The sequence below is a fragment of the Cupressus sempervirens genome, chromosome 7, assembly GCF_028749045.1.
Source record: "Cupressus sempervirens isolate cs-2001-9-10 chromosome 7, ASM2874904v1, whole genome shotgun sequence".
Taxonomy (NCBI): Eukaryota; Viridiplantae; Streptophyta; class Pinopsida; order Cupressales; family Cupressaceae; genus Cupressus; species Cupressus sempervirens.
In genome coordinates this window covers 234,778,300-234,791,684 of record NC_143124.1, presented here as the reverse complement: position 1 = coordinate 234,791,684, position 13,385 = coordinate 234,778,300, and the positions used below count along the sequence as shown (strand labels likewise).

The following is a 13,385-nucleotide window of genomic DNA, read 5'->3' as shown; positions in this document are numbered from 1 at the left end:
TTCTCACACACTATTCTTGACTCTTCATCATCAAACTTCTCCTCTTGATATTATAGCTAACTTTGTAGCTTCTTGCTCTTACACTATGTGATCTAAGTTTTTCTTTCAAAATGAAAGTCTTTTTATATCCTCTTCATGCACTCTATTTTAATCCCTATTCTAAGAATTCAAATTTGAATTCTCTAGCCTATGTCTAGCTTGTACTACTATCTATTTCTTATGTTGTTCTTGCCAAATGTACCTAAACATTAGGCTTTGCATACCTGTCCCTACTTTTTGTGAGAAAAATGTTGAGTCCCATCTTTTCGCTTTTGATCTTGTCTCTTTGGAGGCAAGTCCTTTGGTTTATTTCATGTCTCTTTTGTATGGAAGAAAGGAAATAAATATTCTTGAATCCATGCTAGGGTCTAGGGCTAATGAGATGAGTAATCTTTAGACCTTTTATGAACCCTTTTCCTCATGTCATTTGAGGAGGGAATAAACTTATGCGGTTTCTAGTTGGACACATGACAAGGTTTATTAATAAAGGATGATCAAAATTAATGCACCTTGATTTACCATGATTGACTTGTATTTAAGACACCAAAAGGGGTTAATTTTCACTTTATTCAATAATCATAATTGTACTCTGCAACCAAAAATTTTCTTTTGGGGTTTTCATCTCGCGAATGTGCGATCATTTTGGAATTATGTAACCTCTTTGAGAGTCATTATAGTTTTGGTTCATTTTCAAAAAAGGATGAGTGTGATCATTGCAATGTCTCTAAAAGTTGGTGTTGAACCTTCATCTTTTCTTTTTGATTCAATTCTTGTGTTTTTCTTTGTCTTTTCTCCATCTGTCCTTTTCTTATTTCTTCATCCATCTAGTGCTCTTTTTCTTTGTTTCTTTGCTTCTTTTCTAGGTGTTGTTCATTGGTCTTTGTTTGACTTTTCATTTGTTTTCACTACCAGTTAATTGTAGGGTGAATCTTCCTCAGCTCCACCCTCGTTGTATACAAAGGAAGTTCATGTTTCTACTATTGAACACTTTTGGTATCATGAATGTTGGTCACTTATGGCACAACTTTCATTCACAATACAAGATGTATTCTGTTGGAGGAAAGTTTTTTTTGTTCTGCTAGTTTCATTTTTTGGGTTTGTTCTTTAGTAGTGCAAGTTCATCTCTTATGGTTTTCTTGTGTGTTGGCCCTGTTAGAAGAGAATTTTTCATCTTGGGCACATTTTGGTGTCCATTTTTGTCCTTGGTCCTATATGGGGTTGGATCCCACAAGTCAAGCTCACCTATTTCAGCTTGAGAATGTTGGAGGCATACCTTCCTAGATGTCTAGTTGGTGACTTCAACTCTAAAAGTTAGAGTGAGGGATATGTTATGATAATTAAAATTACATGTGTGACCTCAATGCTGGTGGGTTAGTGGTGAATTTTTGGTGTTTCACTAGTAGTCCTTTCATGGTTTTAGGTGACAAAAAGAGGTGGTTCTTACCTCTAATCGCTCATTGAGATGCATCGCCCTCCCTTAGGCTGAGTGTCATATGTAATTTACAACATGTTCACTAACCAGTATTTTGAATTCAAATATTTTTCACCCCCAAAGTAAGAAGCATTTATTAATCCCATGTCTCACATGAGTGAACATTGGATAATAATCTTGTCAATAGCATAAGGACACCTCACCATTATAAGCTACATTGTTGAAGTTGTTGTCTAGGAAATACAATTTGGGATTATAGCAAAGAATAAGTAATGTAATATTTTTCTAGCTCAAAACTACCTATTCTATGCTAATAAGTTTAAATCTTATAGATTCTCAAAGTTTGGGTGCTCATATGTGAACAAATGGAAGGTTACTCATATGTTTAGAACCTTGCAAGAGGGAGTCCAAAATGTTAATCTTTTGGGATCAATGAGGCTTCCATTTCTACATTTGATGTACCTTTCATTTTGACATAGAACAATGAACAACATTGACCCCACTATATGCATTTTTTTTTAGCATCAGGAGATCCTTTTGGTTTTATTTTTACCTACTTAGAAGGAGCTTCACTCGCTTTCAAAATTACTACAACTCTACAAGGTGAAGTTCCATGTCCAAGGTTCCTTCTTTCCCATAGCCTGATTGAGTGATCTTTCATTCCATGATATATAGTTATCATTGTATATGAGAAATATGTTAGCAAGAAATACTAATCTATTCAAAAACAAAAGCATTAACTAGCATAAGAACCATAACATATGAGATAGACAAAGTGAAACACTCAAATGAGAATATGAGCTATGGAATGGCTCTCCCAATGAGGATGGTCACTTGATTTAGGGATGATTCTATTTGATAGGATTTGGGATGTATGCTCAAGCATCTCAAACTAGCTTCAATGGTGTTCTTGATGGATTTGGCTTGGGTGAATGGATTTGATGTAAAACTTGCTCTCAAAATGGCATTATAACTTTAGCTTAAAGGATTGTGATTGAAATGGCTTGGGAGGGGATTAAATTTATAGGCTAAGGGCTTGAGGGATGGAGGGCTAAGATGCAAGGAGAGATGAAAGCTTAAGGAGGGCTAGGATGCACCCAAAGGGGAGCACATGGATTATGCTTGTTTAGCACCAACCACGGAGTGACACATGTCACAGGGTAAGTGAATGGAGGAAAGGGGATGGATGAGTCAAAAAAGGAGGCTCAAGGCCTTAAAGACCCTCATAAATGGCTTGTAAGAGTCTTTATGGCCTTGTAAGAGCATTCACTGTTCGGTGGTTGGGATATTTTGGAGGGAGTTGAGATTGTTGACTTTGCTTGGCTTAGGAAAGTCTTAAGCTTACTTAGGAAATGTGACAAGGTTAGGGGGGGATTAGGCTTAGGTTTAGGATTAGATTAGGGATGTTAGAGATGGGCAAGTGGATAGCATTCAATGAGGGTGGGTGAGTTACTGGCTAAGCTTGCTTAGTATGGGTGGATGGGGTGGATTAGGCTAAATGAAGGGTTAGGGATAGGTTAGGGGTTATTATATTTGATGGTTTTATTTACCAAATAGATTTATTTAATAAATGAGGATTTTGGAATTAGATAGGAGAATAGGATTTAATTGATAAATAATAGTTTATTTGATTTATCAATTAGGACTATAGATGATTAATTAAATTAATCAGCTAGGGGATGACAAAGGATTAAATAAATAGAAATTTAATTAATGATGCCTTTAGAGATAGCTAAATAGGATTACCAAAGCGGTGTAATCAAATTTAGGTGTCTACATTTTGCCCCTCTTTGACATAGTGTTGAGACAACATTATTTCAAAGAAGTTTAGATATAAATGACATGAGGAAGATGTTTTAGCAACAAAGTTGCCCCCGTCTCGGATAAGAAGAGGAGAGAATAGATTGCATGATGCCCCCTCAAGAAGGCGGTGGGGAGAGAAAATGAGGCTCGATGGTTTCTTGAAAAATTCAAGAACCCGGGATGAGAAAGGAGACTCAGATTGGCAAAGAGAAGGGACTGAATTATCTCAAACTCTCACTACAAGAGAATGATAAAGGGCTATCAGATGCACAAGAGGAAGCAAGTTTAAGACTTTAGGGAAGGTGGAGGATGAAGGAGTGGAGCACTATAAAAAGGAATCCAGGATAAGGGAAGGGATGATGGGATGAGATAAAGTTGAGGCAACAAAATTTCAAAGAGTCAGATTGATGGAAGATGGGTTTCGGAGATCCCTAGGACTAGGATTGTGGATCTCGAAAGATGAGGCTTGGTGGATTGATTGGATTGGTGGATCCCTAAGACTAGGATTGTGGATCCCTAAAGCTAAAAGTGATGATTGATTCAAAGAGATATGGTTGCACAAGCTGGGGTAGGAGAGACAGATACTGGATGTGGATGGGGGATTATGGAGATGAAATAAATCCATTGAAGCTTATTGAGCGGGGGGATACTTCAAAGAGAAGTACCACCATGTAGTTGAGCACTAGATTTGCTATAGGACTATTGGTTAATCACCAAGGTTACCAAGAACATCAAGGCCTTTTCACCAACCGTCTAGAGGATTGACGAACTGACTATAAACAAATAGGAAAGGATTGTCCCAGCATCATACATGAGTCCCAAAGGAAGCAACGTGGAACTAACACTAGGTAACCCACAAGCAGAAAACAAAAAAAAGACCTGATCAAGACCTTACACTCAGATTGCCCCATTCGCAGTATACCATGATATGGAAGATCATGGCAACCTTGAGGAGGGAACAAAAAGATTGCTTGGAAAAGATATTTCGAGACCCAAAAGGGAAGATTCCAAATCAAAAGAAAGAAAAAATCTGAAAGAGAACCGTTTGCCAATGAGATGGGTAGAACGAGGTACTAACAGACCAAGATCAGACATGAGGAAAGCTATATCCTACAAGGATCTATCAGAGAGTATCTAAGCTGATGGATCTAGATGAGTGATGCGTCTAGCAAGCTAAACTAAGAAGGATAACACTTTGGTGACAAGAGATCTAGCTAAAGGATGCATTGGAATAGCTAACCAAGGGTTGTGCGATGTGTGCAAGATGTTGATCAAGGAGGAACTGACATGAAAGCTGGATAGATACAATGGTACTAAGCTAAAGAGGATGTACAAGCTGACAGACCAAGATATGTTACAAATGTACAAGGTTGTTCATGTTTTTGTTTTGTGAGATGGAAATGTTTGTGAAGGGTGGGATGTCTGCAATAGTTGATAGTTGGATAGGTAGATGGTTTGCGAAAAGCTTAAGTGAAAATGGGATTCTTTGTGTGCATGTGATAGGATACAAACTAGGATACAAGCTTATTTACAAGCTGGAATATGGTACATGCTTTGGACGAGATTTGGATATACAAGCTATGATACAAGGGATGATACAAGATTCACAAGGTATAATACAAGTTTTGGTACAAGATTATTTACAAGTTGTACAGGAGCTCCAGATGATAAGATAGCGGGATGGCTCAAGTTGGTGCAAGATGCAAAAGCTAAGGATGAGGTGATAGTGGAAGATATGGATTTGGTAGGATCCATCCAATGATGATGATAGATGTGCGACCAAGGATGGGGACAATGCTAAGGTTGGTGGTAGTTGGGTTGATAGATGGCACTAGAGTGAATGGCTAATAAGAGGATGACATTGGATTTGCATGAGGATAGCCTAGAGTGAGATACCAATGACAAGTGAGGATGGACAAGACAAGATCTCCAAGTAATAAAGTGCCCCCAGACAGAAGATGACATGTGGAAGGAGGTCTTATGATGGATGTGATAGGATTGAAGCTAGGATGGAAAAGCTGAAGGCACTAGGGAGATGGATGATAGCTGAGATGATGGGGTGAGGTTGCAGAAGATAAGTGGATAGTGATAGATAAAAGCTGGAGGAGGAAAGATAGGTGGATAAATTGGAAGATGGAGCTAGATGGCAAGATGTGACCAAAAGCATGAGGATGATAGGCTAAGCTGGGGATGGCTGGATTACACATGACACTTGTTTGCCAAGTTTTCATCATTGGACATGCCAAAATGTATATGAGAAATATGTTAGCAAGTAATACTAATCTATTAAAAAACAAAAGTATTAACTAGCATAAGAACCATAACATATGAGATAGACAAAGTGAAACCCTCAAATGAGAATATGAGCTATGGAATGGCTCTCCCAATGAGGATGGTCACTTGATTTGGGGATGAGTCTATTTGCTTAGATTTGGTATGTATGCTCAGGGTTCTCAAAATAGCTTCAATGGAGATGGATGGGTAATGGTAAATTGGTATCTTTGTGAGCTCTCAATTTGGCATTATAAGGGTATGGTTAAAGGCTTTGTTTCTCAAACTAACATTATAACTTTAGCTCAAAGGTTGTGATTGAAATGGCTTGGGAGGGGATTCATTTTATAGGCTAAGGGCTTGAGGTATGGAGGGCTAAGATGAAAGGAGAGATGAAAGCTTAAGGAGGGCTAGGATGCACTCAAAGGGGAGCACATGGATTGTGCTTGTTTAGCACCAACCAGGGAGTGACGCATGTCACAGGGTGAGTGGATGGAGGAAAAGGGATGGATGAGTCAACAAAGGAGGCTCAAGGCCTTAAAGACCCTCATAAATGGCTTCTAAGAGCAATGAATGGGCTTGTAAGAGTCTTTATGGCCTTGTAAGAGCATTCATTGTTGGGTGGTTGGGATATTTTGGAGGGAGTTGAGATTGTTGACTTTGCTTGGCTTAGGAAAGTCTTAAGCTTACTTAGGGAATGTGACAAGGTTAGGGGGGGATTAGGCTTGGGTTGAGGATTAGATTAGGGATGTTAGAGATGGACAAGTTGATAGCATTCAATGAGGGTGGGTGAGTTAGTGGCTAAGCTTGGTTAGTATGGGTGGATGGGGTGGATTAGGCTAAATGAAGGGTTAGGGATAGGTTAGGGGTTATTAGATTTGAGGGTTTTATTTATCAAATAGATTTATTTTATAAATGGGGATTTTGGAATTAGATAGGAGAATAAGATTTAATTGATAAATAATAGGTTATTTGAATTATCAATTAGGACTATAGATGATTAATTAAATTAATCAGCTAGGGGATGGCAAAGGATTAAATAAATAGAAATTTGATTAATGATGCCTTTAGAGATAGCTAAATAGGATTACCAAAGCGGTGTAATCAAATTTAGGTGTCTACAATCATAACCCTAGACTTAGAAATTCTATCAACTCGAGAGCATCTCCAATACAAAAGGATGTGTTGGGATTCCTTCCAAAGTCAATCATCGTTTGCTACTATTGGTTGACAGACTTATTAATGATGAAAGTAGGCAGAAAATAATAGTAGAGAGTTCATTTTTTTCCTTCTCATTTCCACATATAATCGATGCATTTAAGTATGTCAAAGAAGTGGAGCACTCTTATTAATTAGTGAGAATCTCAAGGAGATAACTGATAGAGATTTGATAGGAAAATCATGTGAAGATCACCATTTGAATTAGATTTCCCTTTTGAATTCTCCTTCTTCCTTTCCCCACTTCTTTCTACCCCTTTCATGGTTTTTATGTAAACTTGTTTTATCCCATTAGTGGTCCTACATGTAGATAACACTAGATAGGGGCAGTTAAGGTGGTAGGTGAGTTAGTTAGGGTTTGTAAGTTGTTTCCCTGCCCTAAATATACATACCTACCTATAAATAAGAGATAGAATGGCCATATTAGGGTTAGTAAAGTTGATGATTTTATCATCCATTCTATTATAACACACCACTTCATGAATGAAAGAAAAATCATCTTTTTTAGAAAATCTTTATCTCACCAAGTATTTTTTGGTATTTATAGGTTGTGTTTTGAGTAAAGGAATCTTGGAGTGCTTTATATGGGATTCATTTGTCTTTGAAAATAGTGATATCTTTCTATTTGTTACTATTATCTTCCTTGTCTTGGATAAACTAAATGGTTTTGATTACTTTGGTACTAGTTTTATTTGCAACACTTATATGTGTTAGATTGAGCACATGTTTAAGTAGTCCTATCATTTAAGCATGTATTCTTAATAATAATAGTGGCAAAAGTAGACTATAGGTAGATTAAATCTCCAACTCTTTAGGCTTCTTACTTTCTTGTTATTTGCTTTCTTTATTTTCCCTAGCTCCCTCCTAAGATGTTTGGCCAACTCTATTCAGTTATCTAATGCTTGACCAAATGAGAAGGAAAATGGTGAATTTGTTACCCCACCTGCATATGTGCAGGATCATGGTGTGTCGAAAAGTGGTGATAAAAAAATGTTGTAGTTTTAAAATATCTAAAAGTGTTTGAAAATCTGTTCTAATTATTTTCGCACCTATCCTAATACCAAAGCAAAAAGGTGATACCTTAGTCAAAGAAGATACCATGCAATGATTTGAACTATGACCCAATAGGAGTACCAAAAGTAAAATTATTTATTGCTCTTTTTAGTTATTCATGGTTAGTTGACATGACGTGTTTTAGTACTTTTCTAATTTCTACACACATTGCTAGCCATGATGTTTCCTTATAAATTGAAATCTATCTAACCCTCCAGACAAGAACATGTGACCTCACCATTAAAAAGATATGGGAAAATATATGCCAGAAGGAGATTCTCTCCACAAAAACATATTTCAGAGCTATGACAATCCTATATGGTGGGAGTTAATTATTTTATAAATTTTTAAAAATAATAATATTTTGTCCAAAAGAATGGGTGGGTGGGAAAAGAAAAATTCAAAGCTCAAGTGAGGTTGAGTTTACATAGGAAGAAAATACTTCAGAAGTAAAGTTTACTAGGGATGAATTTGATTTAAATGAATCAACAATTTTTTTTAACAATGAGAGATATTTATAAGGAAGTTAAGAAGAATGTAATTAAATGTTATAAATCAATCTTCTTATAGATTATTTATGTCTAGGGCTATGTTCATGCGGAAGTGCATAATTTTAATGGGAGGTAGAAGGAAATGACACTTTGGTAGTTATGTAAGTAGTCATGGATGCTATATTTAGAAGTGGAAACAAATGGATAGGTTCAAGTGTTACTTTATTAATTTGAACCTAAATCTACTCAATCGCAATAGAGAAAAGAATAACTATAAGAAAAATAATTATGTCAGCAATATTAATAATAATATTTTTTTTATCCAAATACAAAAAAGAATATTCACTTTAAATCACACTGAGTCTAGATAAATTTGAAAGTGAAGTATCACCTATCTTCTAGCAAAGCCAAATGTCTTAAAAGGTGGGTAGCCTTAAACCCCTCTAAGAAGTCCTTTCTTGACTTTGGTAGAAAGAAAACATACATGATAGTCTTAGGTTGTTCACAAAATGGAGTGTAGGTCTAAATAATATATAGATCAAAGATGCACAAGTCAAGTAGAAGATTTTGATAAAGAATGTACTATAGTAATGAATCTTTAAGTTATGAATCGCTGACTAAGTAGTCTAAAATCCACAATGTAATTGCCCAAAGAAGAATAGAGGTGTTTTCTTGGAATTGAAATTATAATAAATGATGAAAGAATTTTCACTTGTCAAAATAAACATACATTCAATATTTTAAAGATATTTAAAATCTTAATTTTTAATCCCACATCAACTCATGTACCAAAAGACACAGAACTTACAAATTGTAATTTTAAAAAAAAAACTACTCAGGTATTAAGCATACATCTGAATCTCAGATATTCAAGGTGAAACATACAAATATACAATTAGTTCGGAGTGCCTGACATGGGTATGTATCACAAGTATAGATGATCTGCACTCTTCCAATGAGGTACACATATTCATATTGCAAGACATAGTTGAATACAGCTGAAGTCGTGTAGACAGTAAGCTCTGACCACTGAAGGCCTACATTACCATGCGCCACAAAAGTGAGAAATTGAGAGATATGTTAAGACTTCCAAACTTAAATTGTCAAACCTTATGAATCACCGAGAGTTGTTTTCCTTCGTTATTCGTATCCAGATCCTTCTCAGCCGTATCTTTCTCAGACTCATCATTGTTAGCCATATCCTCACGGCGATCGCAGTAAAAGAATGCAAGCCACTTGCGTACGGACAGGCGCGCCAAGTCCAAAAGCCCCATCGTTCGAGTCTCATCCACATCCACTCTCCCACGAGCTCAGGAAGGAAAGGGAGTAGACCATTCAGGTGGTTAAATCTGGCCTTCTTCACCGAGAACTTCCAAACCATGTAGAAAAAGGTGAAATTACCACAACCACATATGATCAAGCAGGCCCCAAGAATGAACCAAGCCAGCTTGTGAGCCTTGCGGTCAAGCATTGCGTACATTGCAGCCATGAAGCCATAGGCCGTAAAGCAAACGTGGCACAAACCAATAGGTTGGTGGCACAGAGGAACAGTATCTCATTTTCCGTTGTGATAGGGGTACCACTTTTGCATTAGGAATCAAGCCTTAGTGTGTGATATCTGCGACAGAAAAAATGCAAGAGTCAAAAATGAGAAAAAGCTTAAATGAGTCTAGTCCCAGCAGAACTGGTGCACCCAAGTTCTTAGCCGATTCTCCGTCCTTTACATCCGTCACGAAACTGCCCGGAATAGTGAAGGCTGCCGTAAAAGACATTGTGGCTAACAGAACTGCCACCACTAACTCTGCGTTGCGCCTGTCGTCAAATTTTTTGTCCACCGTCTTTATTGCAACCTCATGTTTCTCCGCGCTCACCTTTGGAGCGCTGTACAAGAAAGGCTTGCGCTTCGAAGGATAACTAGCCAACACTGCAATTATCTTGTCAGATTCGTGATATTGTGTGTTCTCTCTCACAATGTCCAGGGCCGTTAAGCCTTCCTTATTTAGGGCAAATTTGTTTATCCCCCCGATACGCAGCAACGAACTCACCATCTACAAAATGCACACACAAATTCAGTGCATTGGAAATGGTAATCCATTAAAAACATTAATGCTTAAGGATTTAAAGTTTTTCCTTGCTGGGTATTTTCAAAGGAAATACTTTCATTAATTTCACTTTATGGTTACCTATTTCAATAGTTCACGAGATCTGGCCAAGAAATCTTACACAAACCCAAATTGAGTACTCGTATATTGTTTCTTCAAGGAAATAAACCAAAGTTTTGTTTCCTAAGAAACTTACATTGAAGCATTTTTTCCTTGCTGCAATATGCAGAGGCGTGTCTCCTTCACTTATCTTTGAGAAACGATCAGGCTTGTCAAGCTCCCTGTTCACCAAGTCTAATAAAAACACTTTTTTACTCAAGTATTCAACAATTCTGACTTGGCTAACTTGGGCAGCTAAATGCAGTACGTTCATTCCACAACTGTTCGGTATTTCAACAGCGTCTGGCCGCCACTTTATCAACTCTTGGACTGCTTCCAGATGCCCCAGTTTCGCCGCCATACAAAGCGGTGTTTCTTTGTTGTCATTAAGAAAGTAACACAGTTGGGGTACTTTAGTCTCTATTAACTGCTTTATTATATACACATCGTTCCTGGCAACAGCTATATGCAAGGCTGTATCTCCATGTTTATACTTCTCTTGGATTAAATCATTTGCATCTAGCAACTTCAGAATCCGATTCACCAGATCTGTAAAAGAGACATCCTATAACATTACCTAAAGTTTGGGAAGCTCTTGTTAAAGAATGGCTAAAGCTAAAGAATGCCTAGTTTACGCTTTGCTCAAGCGATAAAAACCTCAACTAAAGACTCAAAAACATGAACATAAGGAGAATAAAGCCATGAAGTACCATATGTATAATGTCTAAAACAGCTACCAACAGTGAAGAAATCAAAGCTGAAAATAATAATAAGATCGATAGAATAAAACAACTGTGAAAAAAAGACAGCCGTGCTTAACTCATTTCAAGTGAAGAAAGTTTGGGACATGGAATGATATTTATTTGGCGAAAAGTTTGATAGTTGTTTAAATAAGAAAACACTGATAGTCTGAGGGTAGTGTTGCATCAATCTTAAGGAAGATGTTTTTTAATAGTATATTATAAAGAACAATCTGTAAATGAGTGTATAGACATTTTATAGTAATAGGAGACTACCCCGTCTTACATCTTTCTTATGGGGTTTAAGTCCTTTTTTTTCAACTAAAAGGTATACATTCTTTTCCCTCTCAGAATTTAATCTTGTAACCTATCTTTAAAAACACAAGTTCTCCATTATTAACAATCTAGGACTATACTATCATCCACGCAAATAAAAGCATAATTTTTTCAAAACACTCACTTAAATCTCCTCTGTTTATTGCAACATATAAACAGGTTCTCTCGTCCAGTGTCTTTTGCAGAAGCCTCGGCGTTTATTCATTACATAGCTGCTTCACTGTGGATAAATCGCCGCTTTCGCAGGCTTTGAAGAGAGGCGTCTCGTTATTCTTGTTGAAGACATCTACACCGCTTTCTTCTTGTTTGAGCAAATGCATTACCACATGAAGAAAGCCTCCCTGAGCAGCCAAGTTCAATGCAGTATTTCCTTGAGCATTTGTAGCTCTTACAAGCAGAGGATTGAGTCGCAGGGTCTGTTGAACGAATGGTAGATTTCCCACACCGGCAGCTAAATGGAGAAGCGTGTTTTCCCCTCCAGGTGTTCTACTGTTGAGAACCTTTTCAAGTTGGGCATCCTCTATCTTTATTTTCGAACTCAGTGCGGCGTTGTACGCTTTATGATCGATTCCTTTGTTGAGCTGCTCAAGATCAGTCGCCATGGCAATTTCTTCAGATTTCTGTGCCCCTGCCTTCCCTACTCTGCTTTATAATGTCAATAAACAATTTTATATTGGAAAATGGCCATACCCTTCAAGGAGAGGTGGAAGAAAAAGTACTTTGAAGAGATTCCATCGAGAAATCAAGCCCCACGAATAAGACACCTCCAGAATAAGTGACAATGCGAGTCTCGTTGTGTTATCAAAGAATGCTTTAATTTAGTTAAAGAGACTTGAAGTGACTTCCACTACATTTGTTTGGTTGGACTGACAAACTTTTCTTGAGATGGAATCAGATACAATATTTGACGTGGATTGGGAGTAAATGAGGCCTTGAATCAGAACAAATATAATATGACTTGTTACATTGTCTATGTTTGGATGCCTGAAGTTTTCAATAATATTGAAAAGCTTTGGTCTTCCTTGGTTATGCCCTCTTGAGTTCTATGCTTTAGATTGAAACATTTATCTGAATTGGAAATAAGCTTCTTTCAATTTGTTGCAATGATTAAAGGATTAATCCCTTTTTCTCATGGACAAGTTTGCTGTGTTCTTGGGACAAAATCCCATCAAATTTGTATACCTCTGCAGATCTAATATCATAAACAATATGACATGTACTACCACTTTTAGAAAGTGTTTAGTCATAGAACCAATATTCTTTAGAAAATCTTCTTACAGTCATATTTTTTCCACATCTTTTTGACCGGTATGTCTATTTTAATGTTTTCTTTGAAGTGAGGCCATGCATTCTAATCTGTAGGGCCGCATGTCGCATTATTGAGGGATATTATAATGAAGCATGTCATGTCAACTGAAGAGGAATAGCCAAAGAGAGCGGTGAAACAGTGCTATGTTCTGGATGGACTCTCCTTTCTGTCATTTTTTTTCTACATCTCTTTTATGGAATGGTCATTTTCCTCTTTCATCTTTAAAGCAAGTCTATTATTCTAAGATGTGGACCCATATTCGTTTCACAGCATTACGCTTTATTTGTGAAATCGATGATTATGTCTGCAATCTCAGAGGGGCCAAGTAAGTAGTCTTGTACTGTTATGGGCTTTGATAGATATGTAGAGTCAGAGCCAATGTGGGTCATGTTTAGGCCGTTGCTTAGAGCCAATTTGTAGAAGCGAGCTTTGCTGGCATTGACTATTCTGAACCTGTATTTTCTCCTCTTCACTTTCATGAAAGGCCAAGCC

The 13,385-nt window shown here is 37.2% G+C and overlaps 1 pseudogene across 1 annotated transcript; it reads right to left on the bottom strand.

Annotated features, from left to right (window-relative positions):
- Positions 1-9,250: 9,250 nt before the first annotated feature.
- Positions 9,251-12,245, bottom strand: LOC149546370 (uncharacterized; annotated as a pseudogene). Its single transcript, XR_016353702.1, has 3 exons — positions 11,709-12,245; positions 10,606-11,057; positions 9,251-10,355 (listed from the first exon to the last, which is right to left on the bottom strand). The product of XR_016353702.1 is annotated as an uncharacterized LOC149546370 (transcript).
- Positions 12,246-13,385: the final 1,140 nt, after the last annotated feature.